General features: G+C 48.8%; 1 protein-coding gene across 1 annotated transcript in view; it reads left to right on the forward strand.

Annotated features, from left to right (window-relative positions):
* Window positions 1–20,649, forward strand: part of LOC139544959 (zinc finger protein 271-like) — a 176,369-nt gene that overhangs the window by 93,300 nt on the left and 62,420 nt on the right. The gene's annotated exons all lie outside the window — the stretch shown is intronic.

Below are 20,649 nucleotides of genomic sequence, written 5' to 3' on the forward strand. Positions count from 1 at the left end.
ACCAGGGATGTTCTCTTGATAAGTGTGTTTATTTTACCATTTTCCTGCTAAGCATTCAAAATGTAATGAGTACTTTTGAGTGTCAGGGAAAATGTATGGAGTAAAAAGTATATACTTTTCTTTAGGAATGCAGTGAAGTAAAAGTAAAAGTTGTGAAATATATAAATACTTAAGTAAAGTACAAATTCCCACCAAAAAATGACTTAAGTAGCACTTTAAAGTATTTTTACTTAAGTACTTTACACCACTGCATAAGTCTTTCTTCTAAACCTAACTACAGCCAAATATACTGTATTTATAACTTACTCCCTTCTGTCTATGTATATAACTTGTATACAATAAAATAAAGATGTTATTTCAAAATAACAATAAACATAATGCTTTATAGCTACAATATAGCTAACATTAGCTAGCTAATGACAAGCTCATCTCTGCTGCCTGGATGCTTTCACGTTTCTCTTGTTTGGGTTTCTTGTTGTTAGCAAGCAAATGGACAAGCAGTAGCCTACTGCAGTAGTCAGACTACACAAATTACCCAAATGTTATTTTTACACTGCACAAATATTTGAGAACAGTTAGCCCTCGAATGCTAGCTAACGAACGTTAGTTGATTGTAACATTGACATTGTCTGTGTGCTGACTACATGTTTAACTAACGTTAGTTGATTGTAACATTGACATTGTCTGTGTGCTGACTACATGTTTAACTAACGTTGGTTGATTGTAACATTGCCACTGTCTGTGTGCGGACTACAGGTTTGGAGGCCACTCTACAGATGAACCCTCTATCCTGACACCTCTGGAGCAGTGCTGCAGGTATAACATGGTACATGATTAAACATTAAGATGCAATAAGTTATGTTATCATGAATATATATACTCAGCTAGAGGAGACAACATGATAAATTAAAAAATAATTTATTCCTCTTCTTTCTCAACTTTCACTCCATTTCTCTCTCACTCTCTTTCACCTTCTCTAGGATCCGTCACTGCACCCTACTGTGTCTGTCTGCGTCTCCTCTCCCTGCCCCAGTACAGTCTGTGATGTCATGAGGGACTCTTTTTTCCATGATCCTCTATTCTCTGAGGCCCCTCTCCGAGCTGCATCTCTCCTCTCTGGACTGTCGCCTAGCGACCATGCTCAGAACCTTGAACCGTTGCCAGGAGCGACAGTGTAGCCACCATGGAGGAGGCGAGGATGATGTCACTCATTATAAGACCTTGTTAACACCTGTGACACATGCAGGGTACACTCTTAGAAAAAAGGATCCCAAAAGGGTTCTTCGGCTGTCCCCATAGGAGAACCCTTTTGAGTTCCACGTAGAACACCTTTGTAGAAAGGGTTCTACATGGAACCCAAAAGGGTTCTACCTGGAACCAAAAAGGTTCTATATGGAAGTGAAAAGGGTTCTTCAAAGCGTTATCTTATGGAGAAAGTCAAAGAACCCTTTAAGGTTCTAGATAGCAGCTTTATTTTCTAAAAGTGTAGTGTTGCCACGCCCACTCGACGACAACACTTCAACCGTCAAAAGAAATTGTCCTGGCGCATCACCATGGTGTTGATGAATTGTGTGACGTCATTGTATCGGCAAGCCACAAGACTGACATAAAGACATTTGGAGTTTCTGGCATAATTTGTTTGGCTTCTAACTGTTAGAGAGGATAGCTGCATCCCAAATGTCAACCGACATTCAGTACCAGTGAAAAGTTTGGACACACCTACTGATACATTGTAAAATAATAGTGAAGACATAAAAACTATGAAATCATGTAGTAACCAAAAAAGTGTTACACAAACCAAAATATATGTTATGTTTCAGATTCTTCAAAGTAGCCACCCTCTGCACACTATTGGCATTCTCTCAACCAGTTTCATGAGGTAGTCACCTGGAATGCATTTCAATTAACTTCTCTGTGCTACGGATCCCTTTTACGGGATCCCTTTCCTAAACAACCGCTAGAATTGCAGGGCGCCAAATGCCAAAATATTACCAAAAATATTTATAATCATGCAATCACAAGTGAAATATACCAAAACACTGCTTAGCTTGTTGTTAATACACCTATCGTATCTGTAACGATTGTTCTCCTCCTCGTCTGAGGAGGAGCAGGGATCGGACCAAAACACAGCTTTTGTGGAATACATGAATTTATTGAAACAAGACGAACACGAAGCACACTTGATAAATTACAAAAACAACAAAACGACGTAGACCGACCTGAACATGAGAACTTACAAAAACACGAAGAACGCACGAACAGGAACAGACTAAACAAACGAAACAGTCCCGTGTGGTACATACACAGACACGGAAGACAATCACCCACCAACAAACGGTGTGAACAGCCTACCTTAATATGGTTCTCAATCAGAGGAAACGTCAAACACCTGCCCCTGATTGAGAACCATATAAGGCTAATTAACAAATGAACCTACACAAGAAACAAATAACATAGACTGCCCACCCAGCTCACGTCCTGACCAACTAAACAAAGCTAAACAAAGGAAAATAAAGTCAGGAACGTGACAGTACCCCCCCCCCCCCCCAAGATGCGGACTCCGGCCGCAAAACTAAACCTATAGGGGAGGGTCTGGGTGGGCATCTGTCCACGGTGGCGGCTCTGGCTCTGGACGTTGTCCCCACCTCACCATAGTCAATCCCCGCTTCCGTAGCCTCCTCCCAATGGCGACCCTCCAAATTAACCCACCTGGATTAAGGGACAGCACCGGACTGAGGGGCAGCTCTGGACTGAGGGGCAGCTCCGGACTGTCTAACGACTCTGGCTGGTCACGGCTGGCTGACGGCTCTGGCTGGTCACGGCTGGCTGACGGCTCTGGCTGGTCACGGCTGGCTGACGGCTCTGGCTGGTCACGGCTGGCTGACGGCTCTGGCTGGTCACGGCTGGCTGACGGCTCTGGCTGGTCACGGCTGGCTGGCGGCTCTGGCTGGTCACGGCTGGCGGGCGGCTCTGGCTGGTCACGGTTGGCGGGCGGCTCTGGCTGGCGGGCGGCTCTGGCTGCTCCTGTCTGGCGGGCGGCTCTGGCTGCTCCTGTCTGGCGGGCGGCTCTGGCTGCTCCTGTCTGGCGGGCGGCTCTGGCTGCTCCTGTCTGGCGGGCGGCTCTGGCTGCTCCTGTCTGGCGGAAGGCTCTGGCTGCTCCTGTCTGGCGGAAGGCTCTGGCTGCTCCTGTTTGGCGGAAGGCTCTGGCTGCTCCTGTCTGGCGGAAGGCTCTGGCTGCTCCTGTCTGGCGGAAGGCTCTGGCTGCTCCTGTCTGGCGGAAGGCTCTGGCTGCTCCTGTCTGGCGGAAGGCTCTGGCTGCTCCTGTCTGGCGGACGGCTCTGGCGGCTCCTGTCTGGCGGACGGCTCTGGCGGCTCCTGTCTGGCGGACGGCTCTGGCGGCTCCTGACTGACGGACGGCTCTGAAGGCTCAGGACAGACGGGCGGCTTTGAATGCTCAGGACAGACGGGCGGCTTTGAATGCTCAGGACAGACGGGCGGCTTTGAAGGCTCAGGACAGAGGCGGCGCTTGGCAGACGGACAGCTCAGATGGCGTTGGGCAGACAGTTTTGGAAACTTTGGAGTGTTTTCTATCCTAATCTGTAAATTATATGCATATTCTACGATCTGGACCTGAGAAATAGTCCGTTTACCTTGGGAACGTAATTTTTTTTTAAAGAAATCTGACCCCTAGCGTCAAGAACAAACTATAGTTTTGGTAAGTCGGTTAAGGACATCTACTTTGTGCATCTACTTTCCCAGACTCTTCTGCCACTCCTGGGTGTCGTAAGCAGACAGGATAAAAGGGATGCTTACATGCCTGTATGACAGAACTTTCGGGAAGAATGAAGAGTTGGGGCGAAGAGATATACTCCTCCCATCGGGGTCCATCCGGTAGCACTCAGAACTTACTGAAAGAGCATGGAGCTCACCCACCCTCTTCATGGAAGTAATTGCTTCCTTGAAAGCCACCTTCGTAGAGAGGTGTTTCAGGGAGGCAGACTCCAACGGTTCGAAAACGGCATTGCCAAAGCTGCCAAGACCACATCCAGATCTCAGCTCACCATTGAGCGCGTCCTAGCTGGACGCAGGCGACGAACCCCCTTCATAAACCTGGAGACCAAGGGATGGCGCCCCACTGGCCTGTCTATTCACCCCACATGGCAGGCAGATATAGAGGCCAAATACCCACAGTGTAGAGGCTGCCAAGCCCTCATCCAAGAGAGACTGCAGGTATTGGAGGACATACTGCACCCCGCATGACTGCAGTAGCATAGCCACGTTGGTAAGGCGGTCAAGAGAACAGAGGGACCCATATGTAGCTTACAAGTCCACATTAAAGACCCTGGAGGGTCCTGAATTCAGTCGCGGGTTCCGCTCTATAATCTCCTGGTCCGGGAGGACCATGGCAGTTATCATGGTGTCCATGGTCGGGAACTCCCGGAGGCCGAGATACACCACGCCCGCAACATAACTCCATGGTCCAGTCTCTGCTTTGAGTCGGTGAGTCCCCTGGCAGAGACCCAGCTCTCCTGCAAGGCCTCGCGGAACTCAGCAGAGATGGGGACAGATGCAAAGTCATCACTGTCCACCAGTTTGATGTCCAGTGCAGTGGCTACCCGAGTGAGTATGCTCCTCATAGTCTCTCGGGCCGCTGGAGGCGATGAAGCCCCGTTGCCAGCTTCTGATGACCTGTCAGCCTGGTAGCCCCGCTCACGGTGGTGAGCAGTGCCAGCATCGTCCTCCAGGAACAGCCTATCACTGGCCAAAAGGTAAAAGCTGTCATCGCCATCGACGCAATCAACCTCCTGACGCAGGGCATGCGCCCTCTCAAGGTGGCCACAGCAGTCCGACTCCTGCCCCCGTCCAGGCCTGGCAGCAGATGGGCTCTGCCTGAGGTGGCTCCGGCTACACTTCCTGAGAGGGGTACTAGACCCAGTAGATGGACTAACAGCTCGCTGGCGCACCACTCCTGAGGGAGGGAGCTCGTCCCCAGCCTGAGCCCGAACATGGCCGACCCACTCGCGCATGGACTCAATGCCTGTGCCTGGCGCGATTGCTGAGAACACCACACAAAACAGGCATCCAGTAGGGCGCTCCACCGCCCTCTCCGCGTGGCTCAAACCCAGGTAGTGCATACACGAGGTATGCGGATGCCCAGGGGGGACGCCACTATCACACCTGTCACAAAGGGAAGCCATAAGCTCAGCCAAGCCAGCAAGGCCATGGAGCAGAGGTCCGACGCCCTGGGAGAGCTATGTCGTGACCCGCATGGAGGAATAGGAACCCGATGAGGGATAATTACCCAGTACCTCTGCAAAGAAACGGGAAAGACCCGTGTGTGAAACACAGGCAGAAAAAAAACAGAAACCAAGTAATGGATTTGATTTATTTGTTTTTTGTTTTAGGCCAATTGTAATATTACCTAGCCGGTTTATTATCCAAGCAGTAAAAACAGCACCATATGGAGTAACTTCGTTAAGGAACTCCAAAGTTAATGTCTCAACTAGTGGAAAGCCCAGCATGATACTCTTACACTCTGCAGGGGAAAGAACAAGAAAAAAACCCAGCAGGGTAATTAGCAGAGAACTTGGCGCGGGGAGCAGCATGTTAAAGCAATTCACAACACACACATAGTACAAGCCAGTGGGCAGGTTGTGTAAGGTAAATACAGTTTGTGTCAGCAAGAGCCACCATACTAATGGATGCACACGGAGTCGTAGTGTAACGCTAATGAAACACAAGTACCACAAACCAGGTGCGGAAGATACTGATCAACCGCGCGCAGCGAGTGTAGCACTCAAGAGGAGAGGCTTCCATGTGGCCAGCTGCTCCAGGCTGCAACCAGCCAGTGAGTATACTTCCACGCAGGATATTACGCTTGCCAGTGACTTACCAAGCGAACTTCAGAAAGTTTGTACCTCCAAACATATGGACTTCCGCCGAGAAAATGAAAGACCCATGGCCATGTGTCGCAGCCATTGGGTCTATATATAGGGGTGAACCCCAGCCGTGACACAGGTGTACACGGGAGTGAATCTGTAAATCCTCACCTCGGCTGTATCCCTCCCGCCGCGGAGTGATACCAATATATTGGCATGATCCAATATAGTGAAACATAACCACGATCTTACATTGGTAAAATAGTAAATTAAAATGAACCATAAAACCACTTATGACAGGGGAAAGGAAGGTTGCTTTGTGAAACAAGGGGTGGCAATTGAATGCAATCTTCACAAAAAAATGTAATTGTAAAACATTTCTAGCATGTCGATGTATGGGTGAAAGGATTGAGATGCTCAGTTTTGCACCACAAACCAGCAGTAAATTGACAAAAAGAGTAGAACCAGCTCACCTACTTTTACCAGATGTTCAATGCTTCTTTTGAAAACATATTTTTTAAGGAATAGTTAAACCATATTAAAACGAGAGTTCAGTTCATGGAACTGGGTTGACCTTAAAATGAGGGTCACTAATCACATTGATAATAATCTTCAGAAGGACTTTGTCAAAGCAACAAAATAACTAGTGCTCCTACAACGAGTATGTTTACATGCACACATTATTTGATATTAAACTAGTTTTGGCAGTAGGCCGAGCAAGACATTAGTCATGTAAACACGTTATTTAATTGGCTTAAGGTGACAATTGAAGCAACGCCTTTAAAAACACCTGGTTTTCTGAGCAATATTTCGAAATATTAGGACACGTAAACGTCTTTATGGGATCAAGGTAAGACCCAGATGCAGACTGTCGAAGTAACAATGTTTGGAGCAACAGGGGCAGGCAAAGACAGGTCAAGGCAGCCAGGGTTCGGAAATCCAGGGCAAGGCAAAGGTACAGGACAGCAGGTGGACTCAGGGTCAGGGACAGGCAGAGTTCAGTAATCCAGAGGTTGAGCAAAGGTACAGGATGGCAGGCAGGTTAAGGCATAGAGGTCAGACGGGCGGGTCTAGGGTCAGGACAGGCAAAGGTCAAAAACCAGAAGGATGAGGAAATAGGCTGGGAAACGATAGATACTGACAGGAACACTGCTGGTAAGCTTGAACCAACAAGACAAACTGGCAACGAACAGACAGAGAACACAGGTATAATAAATACACAGGGAATAATTGGGAAACTGGGCGACACCTGGAGGGGGGTGGAGATAACCACAAGGACAGGTGAAACAGATCAGGGAATGACAGCCTTAATCAGATTCATATAGCAGCGCAAGCATCCTTATTTTGTGCAAGTGCAGTGAGGGGAAAACTAAAATAATGCATCGTAGAAATAGTTTTCACATACAAACTTAATATGTCCAAATTCGGGATCAAATATGCTTATCAAAAATAACATGGTCACTGTGGTAGTACGTTTATTTTGATAGGCAATTTTCTACATTTATCAAGAAGCCTGATTTCAGATGTCCATGTTATTCAATATCTTTGTTTCACAGGGGACAGCCCGAACTGTTGCTCTCTCAGTGGGAGGGGCTTATCATCTGGGGATCCTCAACAACATGATGCTGACAAGACGTCTCTCCAGAAGAGTCTCTCCAGATCAGAACGTCTCAATAAACACCAGCAGAGACTTATAGGGAAGAAGCCTTACCAATGCTGCTCTGACTATGAGAAGAGTTTAGCTAAACATACAGAATTGATGATCCACCAGCGGATTCACACTGGAGAGAATCCTTATACATTTACATTTAAGTCATTTAGCAGACGCTCTTATCCAGAGCGACTTACAAATTGGTGCATTCACCTTATGACATCCAGTGGAACGGCCACTTTACAATAGTGCATCTAAATCTTTTAAGGGGGGGGGGGGGTGAGAAGGATTACTTTATCCTATCCTAGGTATTCCTTAAAGAGGTGGGGTTTCAGGTGTCTCCGGAAGGTGGTGATTGACTCCGCTGTCCTGGCGTCGTGAGGGAGTTTGTTCCACCATTGGGGGGCCAGAGCAGCGAACAGTTTTGACTGGGCTGAGCGGGAACTGTACTTCCTCAGTGGTAGGGAGGCGAGCAGGCCAGAGGTGGATGAACGCAGTGCCCTTGTTTGGGTGTAGGGCCTGATCAGAGCCTGGAGGTACTGAGGTGCCGTTCCCCTCACAGCTCCGTAGGCAAGCACCATGGTCTTGTAGCGGATGCGAGCTTCAACTGGAAGCCAGTGGAGAGAGCGGAGGTGTTATAGCTGTGATTAGTGTGGGAAGAGCTTCAATCAATCAGGAGACCTGATTGAACACAAACTCATACACACTGGAGAGAAGCCTCATAGCTCTGATTAGTGTGGGTAGAGTTTTGCTCTAGATTTCAACCTGACAACACACCAGCGAATACACACAGGAGAGAAGCCTTACTCCTGTTTATGTGGAAAGAGATTTGCTCATTCAGGGTCACTGAAAAAACACCAGAAAGTGTGTAGTGGGGTGGAGGTGTTCAGAGCTGTATCTATTTCAAGAACTCCTGTTATCCATGAAATAATGTAGAATAATGTTTCAACAATACCAGGTGTATATTCATGTGTGACGGAAATGTTGTCTGGAGAGATGGATTGTACATCTTGTCTCATACAATCATTGGTTCCTGTAGGTGCTGGGTAGAGATGTGAGGGGGAGACAGTCATGACCCCCTCAGACCTTTTGGCAGAATGCCCAGAATATGTTCTATGAGTTAAGATAGGAGACGGTGCCAGTCACATACAGGAACCAAAAGTTAATTATGAATAATGAAAAATGTAAATCATGCAAATATAACTTGTCTGTGTAAGCAGTATATAAGAGAACTAACGGGACTGCCCCGAATGAGCTCCCGACCGACATGTACTGTAGTGCATTAAGTTTGTTGGAACCTCTCCAGCTTGCTGATAATAAAGAATGATTCATTTAAGTTTGACTTTGAGGCCCTGGTGGTAATTTCCACGACACATTTTCAATACAAAAATACATTAAATCCATTGTCTAACGTAAAGCTGTGTTGCACTCCATGAGGCAAATGGTGGTCCCACCAGATACTGACTACCTTTTTTAAGGGATCTGAGACCAACAGATGCATATCAGTATTCCCAGTCATGTGACATCTATAGATTAGGGCCTAATTCATTTATAACAATTTACTGATTTCTTTATATCAACTGTAACTATTGTTGCATGTTGTGTTTCTATTGTTGTTCAGTGTAATAATAATAGAAGAAACTAATTGAATAAATGAATGGGCCTCCTGCTGTTTTAGGTTTTCTGGGTCAGAACTGTTTCAACATGACTTACACCCATCAGAGTATCTGTGCTGTGAAGGGCTCAACAGTGGAACTCCCCTGCACATATCAACATCCAAGTTATCATGTGGTCTCAGAACCAAACTGGTATATCCAAGAGAAATGTAATGAGGTGCCTAAAATCCTGAGCTCTGTGCCAGAGTATGCAGGTCGTGCTGAGTACCTTGGGACTAAAGAAAAAGACTGCACCCTGAGAATCACAGACCTGAGAGCGATTCAGCTGAGTACAAGTTCGGATTTAAAACACAGTTTTTAGAATGTGGGTACAGCTTCCTTGGAACATCTCTGACACATCTACAGGTAATATATCATATCTACAGGTAATACATAATATATCCTATCTACACTTAATATATAATATATACAGGTAATATGTAAATCTACAGGTAATATGTCATATCTACATTTAATATATATTATCTACAGGTAATATATAAAATATACAGGTAACATATCATATCTACTGTAACGGCAGCCTTCCCTCTCTTCACGAGAAGAGAGAGTGTAGCAGGGATCGGACCAACACGCAGCGTAGCCAGTGCTCAACATGTTTAATAAAACTAATAAACAGTGAACACTTAACATATAACAAATAACAAAATAACAAAATGTGGCAAACCGATACAGTCCTTTCTGGTGCAGACAAAACACAAAGACAGGAAACAACCACCCACAATCCCCAACACAAAACAAGCCACCTATATATGATTCTCAATCAGGGACAACGATTGACAGCTGCCTCTGATTGAGAACCATATTAGGCTGGACACAGAAACAGACAAACTAGACACACAACATAGAATTCCCACCCAGCTCACGTCCTGACCAACACTAAACAAGCAAAACACATAAGAACTATGGTCAGGACGTGACAGTACCCCCCTCCTGAGGTGCGGACTCCGAACGCACCCCTAAAACTCAAGGGGAGGGTCTGGGTGGGCATCTGTCCGCGGTGGCGGCTCCGGCGGTGGACGAGGACACCACTCCACCACTGTCTTTGTCCCCCTCCTTAGCGTCCTTTGAGTGGCGACCCTCGCCCCCGACCTTGGCCTAGGAATCCTCCCCAAGGCCCCCACATGATTTAGGAGACAGCTCAGGACAGAGAGGTAGCTCAGGACAGAGAGGTAGCTCAGGACAGAGAGGTAGCTCAGGACAGAGAGGTAGCTCAGGACAGAGAGGTAGCTCTGGACTGAAGGGCAGCTCCGGGCTGAGGGGCAGCTCCGGGCTGAGGGGCAGCTCCGGGCTGAGGGGCAGCTCATGACTGGAAGGCAGCTCATGACTGGCGGGAAGCTCATGACTGGCGGGCAGCTCATGACTGGCGGGCAGCTCATGACTGGAGGGCAGCTCATGACTGAAGGGCAGCTCATGACTGAAGGGCAGCTCATGACTGGAAGGCAGCTCATGACTGGAAGGCAGCTCATGACTGGAAGGCAGCTCATGACTGGAGGGCAGCTCATGACTGGTGGGCAGCTCATGACTGGCGGGCAGCTCATGACTGGCGGGCAGCTCATGACTGGCGGGCAGCTCATGACTGGAGGGCAGCTCATGACTGGAGGGCAGCTCATGACTGGAAGGCAGCTCATGACTGAAGGGCAGCTCATGACTGGAAGGCAGCTCATGACTGGAAGGCAGCTCATGACTGGCTGGCGGCTCTGGCGGTTCCTGACTGGCTGGCGGCTCTGGCGGCTCCTGACTGGCTGGCGGCTCTGGCGGCTCCTGACTGACTGACGGCTCTAGCGGCTCCTGACTGACTGACGGCTCTAGCGGCTCCTGACTGACTGACGGCTCTGACGGCTCGGGGCAGACGGGCGGCTCAGATGGCTCGGGGCAGACGGGCGGCTCAGATGGCTCGGGGCAGACGGGCGGCTCAGATGGCTCGGGGCAGACGGACGGCTCAGACGGCGCTGGGCAGACGGATGGCTCAGACGGCGCTGGGCAGACGGATGGCTCAGACGGCGCTGGGCAGGCAGGCAGCTCAGACGGCGCTGGGCAGGCGGATGGCTCAGACGGCGCTGGGCAGGCAGGCAGCTCAGACGGCGCTGGGCAGGCAGGCAGCTCAGACGGCGCTGGGCAGGCAGGCAGCTCAGACGGCGCTGGGCAGGCAGGCCGCTCAGACGGCGCTGGGCAGGCAGGCCGCTCAGACGGCGCTGGGCAGACGGATGGCTCAGACGGCGCTGGGCAGGCAAGCAGTGCAGGCGGCGTTGAGCAGACGAGCAGTGCAGGCGGCGTTGGGCAGACGGCCGACTCTGACCTGCTGAGGCGTACAGTAGGCCTGGTGCGTGGTGCCGGAACTGGTGGTACCGGACTGGAGACACGCACCTCCAGGCTAGTGCGGGGAGCAGGAACAGGGCACACTGAATTCTCAAGCGCACTATAGGCCTGGTGCGTGGTACCGGCACTGGTGGTACCGGGCTGAGGGCACGCACCTCAGGGCGAGTGCGGGGAGAAGGAACAGTGCGTACAGGGCTCTGGAGATGCACAGGAGGCTTGGTGCGTGGTGCCGGAACTGGAGGTACTGGCCTGGACACACTCACCACAGGGAGAGTGCGTGGAGGAGGAACAGGGCTCTGGAGACGCACTGGAAGCCTGGTGCGTGGTGTAGGCACTGGTGGTACTGGGCTGGGGCGGGAAGGTGGCGCCGGATATACCGGACCGTGCAGGCGTACTGGCTCCCTTGAGCACCGAGCCTCCCCAACCTTACCTGGTTGAATGCTCCCCGTAGCCCGTCCAGTGCGGGGAGGTGGAATAACCCGCACTGGGCTGTGTTGGCGAACCGGGGAAACCATGCGTAAGGCTGGTGCCATGTACACCGGCCCGAGGAGACGTACTGGAGGCCAGATATGTTGAGCCGGCTTCATGGCACTTGGCTCAATGCTCAATCTAGCCCGGCCAGTGCGGGGAGGTGGAATAACCCGCACCGGGCTATGCACACGTACAGGAGACACCGTGCGCTCTTCCGCATAACACGGTGTCTGACCGTACTCCCGCTCTCCACGGTAAGCATGGGAAGTGGGCGCAGGTCTCCTACCTGACTTCGCCACACTATCCTTTAGCCTCCCCCCACCCCCCCAAGACATTTTTGGGGTTTCTTCACGGGCTTCTTACCGCGCCGTCGTGCTAACCTCATTCGCCGGTATCCCTCCGCACATTGCTCCATCGAATCCCAGGCAGGCTCCGGCACTCTCCCTGGGTCAACCGACCAACTGTCTATTTCCTCCCAAGTGGTGTAACCCAGATCCGGCTCCTGCTGCCGAGCTAGCTCCTCGAAACGCCGCCTCTCTGCTTTTGCTGCCTCCAGCTCTGCTTTGGGGCGGCGATACTCCTCTGGCTCTGCCCAGGATCCTTTTCCGTCCAGCTCGTCCTCCCATGTCCATTTCTCCTGGTCCCGCTGCTGCTGCTGCTGCTGCCCGTTGCTACGCTGCTTGGTCCGAGTTTGGTGGGTGGTTCTGTAACGGCAGCCTTCCCTCTCTTCACGAGAAGAGAGAGTGTAGCAGGAATCGGACCAACACGCAGCGTAGCCAGTGCTCAACATGTTTAATAAAACTAATAAACAGTGAACACTTAACATATAACAAATAACAAATAACAAATAACAAAATGTGGCAAACCGATACAGTCCTTTCTGGTGCAGACAAAACACAAAGACAGGAAACAACCACCCACAATCCCCAACACAAAACAAGCCACCTATATATGATTCTCAATCAGGGACAACGATTGACAGCTGCCTCTGATTGAGAACCATATTAGGCTGGACACAGAAACAGACAAACTAGACACACAACATAGAATTCCCACCCAGCTCACGTCCTGACCAACACTAAACAAGCAAAACACATAAGAACTATGGTCAGGACGTGACATCTACAGGTAATATATCATATCTACAGGTAATACAGATTTGCTTTGTATATCTGAAAGGGAGCAAGATAATATACCAAACTCGTCATTGCACAGTTTTTTTTAGCTCTGCGTGTGTTTTATCGAGAGGAAACTCTTGCAATTAATGTTGTGGAGTGTCATGGTCATCGCAAAACAAATAATTTCTGTAACTACATTAATGTACAAGACTATAAACACACACTGTTGTTCACGTAGGACCCTATTCAGACTTGAGGACTAAAGTAACCATAGCAACAGTACATAGTTGGCCATAACAGTTACAGGAATAACCAGTTGTGTCAAACCCCTAGACAGGTGCATGTCTAATGGTGTCTAATGACCCAGAACACATATAGAGTGCACTAGTTTTGCTGGCTCCTTCTGAAATAAGTACTGGAAAATTCACAATATGATCAGGTGGGACCATTATAGCCAATGAGAGGGCAGATTTGCGTGTTTCGACTAGTTGCCAAAGAGTCAAACTTTTATATCGTATTTTTATTTATTCAGGGTTAGACATAAAGTTAGAAGTGTTGTTAATAAGATCAATGGTAGAATTGGCCGTGGTTTGACTTTGTTTGCAGTTACTAGTGACGACCAGGCACTACTCCCATATAAAGTGTCTTACTTTTATCAATACACTCCTAACAGCCTAATCGTTAAGACATTTAAATTCGATCAAATATGGCAGAAGACAGATTTTAGGCCCAGTTATCCCTCTCTCTTTGTCTCTTCCTCGCTGTTTGATAGGAAATGACTGGTATAAGAAATATGGTGGAAACTAGCCCATTCCTCCATCAGCCCAATGCTATTAGATGAGTGGGAAGTAGTGAACGATTGGACATTTTAGGTAAAAGGAGGTATTCTAGGGATGCACCCAAATCAATCAGAAGTGTAGACTAAATAAATACAATATATGGTTTAATGATTAACTATGTTTAATATTTATTGTTCCAACAGGACAAGGCTAGTGCGTTCCACTCTACCTTCCTGGAGTCCCCAGGTCATAACATCTCCCGGTACCGCTTTACTGCAGGGTCTGGTCGACTGCAGGAAAGCACCGGGGCAGAGTGGAACTGAGAGAGGAGAAGAGGAACATGGAGATTTGATTTCATTAAGTAAGAACCATGTTGTGTGGATTTGACTACAGTCTGCTTCTGTAACAATGAATTGATTGATAATATATTGATTAAAATATCTGTTTGTTCCACCCAATTTTGAGAAGTTTTTTTTATTTTAACTAATTGTAACATTCTGTTATAAAGAGCACATGTTCAACTTCATAAAAAAGCATTTTGCTACAAAAAAGGTAGGAACAGTTTCACCAAATTAAAAGAAGAGTTCAGTTCATGTAACAGGGTTGACCTTAAAATGAGGAACAGATGTAAATGAATCACTAATTACATGAAATAAATAATGTTCTGAAATGACTGTCAAAGTAACAGAATAACTAGTGCTTTACATGCACACTAATCATTTCCTATTAAACTGATTATGTCAGTAGGCTGAGTTTGGCATTAGTCATGTAAACACCTTACTCTGCTGATCTTAATTGGTGTAAGGTCATAACAGAAGGAAGCATACGCCTTTAAAAACACCTGGTTGTCTGATCAATCTTTAGAATGATTAGGACATGTAAACACTTTAATCAGAGTTATAGAGGTGTATTTTATCTGCATGTTCTAACACAAGCAGCGCCAGCTAACTTCTTTTGACCGAGTCCAGTGAGTTCAGGAAAAACTGAAAGTATGCAGCTTAGAAATAGTTTTCACATACAAACTAAATTTGTCATAACTCAGAATTAAATATGCTTCAAAAAAATAACATGGTCGCTGTGGTAGAATGTTTATTTTGATTGGCCATTTTCAAGTAGCCTGATTTCAGAAGTGTTCATGTAAACAGGTTTATTAAGGAAATTGTTCTTTCAGGGCATGTCAACATTTAAATCAAACTCGTATACTAATTGACTATTTACAATAATCATATAATTCTGCGCATGTAACTTTACTCAACGTTGGTAAAACTTGGATAAATTATTGTATTAGATGGGTTAAAATCTTTCTAGAAGTGACACAGGGTTGACGGAGGGACTTGTCACAATGCAGAAACTTGTCACTTTAGAAAGTCTTTATTCATAATAATCTGATTAGTCGAATTCTCCATGTGTTCATTATTAAAGAGCACTATTTAATATAACAGAGATTTAAAAATCAATATTGGTGCACAATTTCTACTGGGAAAAAATCAAAGGAATGCAAAGGGTATTCATTTCATGGAACGACCCATCTGTTTATGGACCCATATTGTCACGTTCCTGACCTTATTTCCTTTGTTTAGTATGTGTTTAAGTGGTCAGGACGTGAGCTGGGTGGGCATTCTATGTTATGTGTTTCTATGTTGGGTTAACGTTTTCTCACTACAGGGGGTGCTGTTTCCACTTTGGAAAATATCGTCTCCAAATTAAACTGCCTCATACTCAATTCTTGCTCGTACAATATGCATATTATTATTACTGTTGGATAGAAAACAATCTCTAGTTTCTAAAACCGTTTGAATTATGTCTGTGGGTGAACCAGAACTCTTTCTGCAGCGAAATTCATGACAGGAACTGCGAAGGTCTGAAAACGAGGCTCTGTTCTCAGATCAGTTTAAAGCTCTGTATGTATCCTATGGGTCGACATGAACTGCACGTGCCTTCCCCTGGATGTCAGTAACCAATGAGAAGTGGAATGGAGTTTCTACGTAGCTCTCAGACCTTATAAAAGGCCATGGCATGGAAGGTCCGCTCTTTTCGACGCTCGTCAAGACGCAAAGGAGGACATCAGGATGGCATGCTCAAAAGCTCTCGTTATCGGCCTTAGATATATCCGTCTGTGATTTAATTCGATATAGGTGTTAGAAACATCATAACGAAGTTATTTTAAACCGAGTTATATCAGTTTATGCGAGTATATTGCTATTTTCGGAATTTCCTTAGTATTGCGTTTTGAGGATTTGGGCATGTCTGTGCCACATAGCTATTGTTAGCTGCTAATTCCGAAGTTGAAGAGGACGTTTTACAACCAAGCAACGATTCTTTTGGACAAAGGACACCTTGCCCAAGATTCTGATGGAAGCTCAACTAATAGTAAGAACTATTTATGATGTTAATTCGTTGTTCTGTGGAAAAATGTAAAAGTATTTGTCCGCCATTAATTGCAGCACTGGTCTGGCTGTAACGCACACTGTATGTCTAGTAACGTTAATTTTAAAAATCTAACACAGCGGTTGCATTAATAACTAATGCATCTTTCAATTGCTGTCCAACCTGTATTTTTTAGTCAAGTTTACGATTACTTATTGATTAGATTAGGTGCCTTTCCAAGATGGCGCCGGCCAGGATGCATTAAATGTTTTTACTGATTACATTGCATAACCATGATTTGTGCTGCTAAATATGCACATTTTCGAACAAAACCTATATGCATTGTGTAATATGATGTTACAGGACTGTCATCTGATGAAGTATATCACGGTTAGTAAAATTATATATCTTTTGCTGGGTTGTTACGATCGCTAACATTTACTGCTGGTAAATGCGGTTGTGATTCTGGCTATTGTGGTAAGCTCATATAATGCTATATTGTGTTTTCGCTGTAAAACACTTAAAAAATCTGACATATTGGCTGGATTCACAAGATGTTGGGCTTTCATTTGCTGTACGCTGTGTATTTTTCAGAAAGGTTTTAAGATGAGTAATTAGGTATTTGACGTTGGTGTCTGTAATTATTCTGGCAGCTTCGGCACTATTTCAGATTGCAGCTGCAATGTAGAACTGTGATTTATACCTGAAATATGCACATTTTTCTAAAAAAACATATGCTATACAATAAATATGTTATCAGACTGTCATCTTATGAAGTTGTTTCTTGGTTAGTGGCTATATATATCTTTATTTGGTCGAATTTGTGATAGCTATTGATGGAGTAAAAAACTGGTGGAGTAAAAAAAGTGGTGTCTTTTGCTAACGTGGTTAGCTAATAGATTTACATATTGTGTCTTCCCTGTAAAACATTTTAAAAATCAGAAATGATGGCTGGATTCACAAGATGTGTATCTTTCATCTGGTGTCTTGGACTTGTGATTTAATGATATTTAGATGCTAGTATTTACTTCTGACGCTATGCTAGGCTATGCTAGTCAGCTTTTTTACTGTGGGGGGTGCTCCCGGATCCGGGATGCGTAGCAAGTAGAAGTTTTAATTGTATTTGCCTGATATGGTTCTCAATCAGGGGCAGGTGTTTTACGTTTCCTCTGATTGAGAACCATATTAAGGTAGGCTGTTCTCACTGTTTGTTTGTGGGTGATTGTCTTCCGTGTCAGTGTATGTACCACACGGGACTGTTTCGTTTGTCTAGTCTGTTCCTGTTCGTGCGTTCTTCGTGTTTTTGTAAGTTCTCATGTTCAGGTCGGTCTACGTCGTTTATTGTTTTGTAATCTATCAAGTGTGCTTCGTGTTTGTCTTGTTTAAATAAATTCATTATGTCTTCAACCAACGCCGCATATTGGTCCGATCCTTCTCGCCTCTCCTCATCCGATGAGGAGGACGACTTAGACGATCGTTACAGAATCACCCACCAACCAAGGATCAAGCAGCGTGGGAGAAAGCAGCAGCAGCGATCGCAGGATTTCTGGACATGGGAGGAAATACTGGACGGTAAAGGACCATGGGCACAACCTGGAGAATATCGCCGCCCTCGTGAAGAGCTGGAGGCAGCTAAAGCCGAGAGGCGGCGGTATGAGGAGGAAACACGGAAGCAGGAGCAAAATCTGGACTACACTACGTGGGAGGAGATCGACAGGTGGGCGATCGACCCGGGGAGAAGGCCGGAGCCCGCCTGGGATTCTCTGGCGCAGTGTGAGGAGGGATACCGGCGAATGGAGGCAGCACGACGACGCGGTAGGAAGCCTGTAAGTCAAGCCCAAAAATTTCTTGGGGGGGGGGGATAAAGGGTAGTGTGGCGAAGTCAGGTAGGAGACCTGTGCCAACTTCCCGATCTTACCGTGGGAAGCGAGAGTACGGGCAGACACCATGTTATGCGGTAGAGCGCACGGTGTCTCCTGTACGTGTGCATAGCCCGGTGTGGGTTATTCCACCTCCCAGCACTGGTCGGGCTAGATTGGGCATTGAGCCAGGTGCCATGAAGCCGGCTCAACGCGTCTGGTCTCCGGTGCGTCTCCTCGGGCCGTCATACATGGCACCAGCCTTACGCATGGTGTCCCCGGTTCGCCAACACAGCCCAGTGCGGGTTATTCCACCTCCCCGCACTGGTCGGGCTACGGGGAGCATACAACCAGGTAAGGTTGGGCAGACGCGGTGCTCAAGGGAGCCAGTACGCCTGCACTGTCCGGTATATCTGGCGCCACCTCCCCGCCCCAGCCCAGTACCACCAGTGCCAACACCACGCACCAGGCTTCCTGTGCGTCTCCAGAGCCCTGTTCCTCCTCCACGCACTAGCCCTATGGTGCGTGTCTCCAGCCCGGTACCACCAGTTCCGGCACCACGCACCAAGCCTCCTGTGCGTCTCCAGAGCCCTGTTCCTCCTCCACGCACTAGCCTTATGGTGCGTGTCTCCAGCCCGGTACCACCAGTTCCGGCACCACGCACCAAGCCTCCTGTGCGTCTCCAGAGCCCTGTTCCTCCTCCACGCACTAGCCTTATGGTGCGTGTCTCCAGCCCGGTACCACCAGTTCCGGCACCACGCACCAAGCCTCCTGTGCGTCTCCAGAGCCCTGTTCCTCCTCCACGCACTAGCCTTATGGTGCGTGTCTCCAGCCCGGTACCACCAGTTCCGGCACCACGCACCAAGCCTCCTGTGCGTCCTGTTTCTGCTCCCCGCACTAGCCTTAAGGTGCGTGTCCTTAGCCCGGTACCTCCAGTTCCGGCACCACGCACCAGGCCTACAGTGTGCCTCAGCCGGCCAGAGTCTGCCATCTGCCCAGCGGCGCCTGAACTGCCCGTCTGCCCAACGCCGTCTGAGCTGTCCGTCTGCCAAGCGCCGCCTGCGCTGCCCGTCTGTCCTGAGCCTTCAAAGCCGCCCGTCTGTCCTGAGCCTTCAAAGCCGCCCGTCTGTCCTGAGCCTTCAAAGCCGCCCGCCTGTCCTGAGCCTTCAGAGCCGCCCGTCTGTCCTGATCCTTCAGAGCCGCCCGTCTGTCCTGAGCCTTCAGAGCCGCCCGTCTGTCCTGAGCCTTCAGAGCCGCCCGTCTGTCCTGAGCCTTCAGAGCCGCCCGTCTGTCCTGAGCCTTCAGAGCCGTCCGCCAGACAGGAGCCGCTAGAGCCGTCCGCCAGACAGGAGCCGCTAGAGCCGTCCGCCAGACAGGGGCCGCTAGAGCCGTCCGCCAGACGGGGGCCGCTAGAGCCGTCCGCCAGACGGGGGCCGCTAGAGCCGTCCGCCAGACGGGGGCCGCTAGAGCCGTCCGCCAGTCGGGAGCCGCTAGAGCCGTCCGTCAGTCGGGAGCCGCTAGAGCCGTCCGCCAGACGGGAGCCGCTAGAGCCGTCCGCCAGACGGGAGCCGCTAGAGCCGTCCGCCAGACGGGGGCCGCTAGAGCCGTCCGCCAGACGGGGGCCGCTAGAGCCGTCCGCCAGACGGGGGCCGCTAGAGCCGTCCGCCAGACGGGAGCCGCCAGAGCCGTCCGCCAGCCATGAGCCGCCAGAGCCGTCCGCCAGCCATGAGCCGCCAGAGCCGTCCGCCAGCCATGAGCCGCCAGAGCCGTCCGCCAGCCATGAGCCGCCAGAGCCGTCCGCCAGCCATGAGCCGCCAGAGCCGTCAGCCAGCCATGAGCAGCCAGAGCCGTCAGCCAGCCATGAGCAGCCAGAGCCGTCAGCCAGTCCGGAGCTGCCCCTCAGTCCGGAGCTGCCCCTCAGTCCGGAGCTGCCCCTCAGTCCGGTGCTGCCCCTCAGTCCGGAGCTGCCCCTCAGTCCGGTGCTGCCCCTCAGTCCGGAGCTGCCCCTTAATCCAGGTGGGTTAATTTGGAGGGTGGCCATTGGGAGGAAGCTACGGAAGCGGGGATTGACTATGGTGGGGTGGGGACAACGTCCAGAGCCAGAGCCGCCACCGTGGACAGATGCCCACCCAAACCCTCCCCTATAGGTTCAGGTTTTACGGCCGGAGTCCGCATCTTGAGGGGGGGGGGGAAGGTACTGTCACGTTCCTGACCTTATTTCCTTTGTTTAGTATGTGTTTAAGTGGTCAGGACGTGAGCTGGGTGGGCATTCTATGTTATGTGTTTCTATGTTGGGTTAATTGTATTTGCCTGATATGGTTCTCAATCAGGGGCAGGTGTTTTACATTTCCTCTGATTGAGAACCATATTAAGGTAGGCTGTTCTCACTTTGTTTGTGGGTGATTGTCTTCCGTGTCAGTGTATGTACCACACGGGACTGTTTCGTTTGTCTAGTCTGTTCCTGTTCGTGCGTTCTTCGTGTTTTTTGTAAGTTTTCATGTTCAGGTCGGTCTACGTCGTTTATTGTTTTGTA

The sequence above is a fragment of the Salvelinus alpinus genome, chromosome 2 (genome assembly GCF_045679555.1).
Source record: "Salvelinus alpinus chromosome 2, SLU_Salpinus.1, whole genome shotgun sequence".
Taxonomy (NCBI): Eukaryota; Metazoa; Chordata; class Actinopteri; order Salmoniformes; family Salmonidae; genus Salvelinus; species Salvelinus alpinus.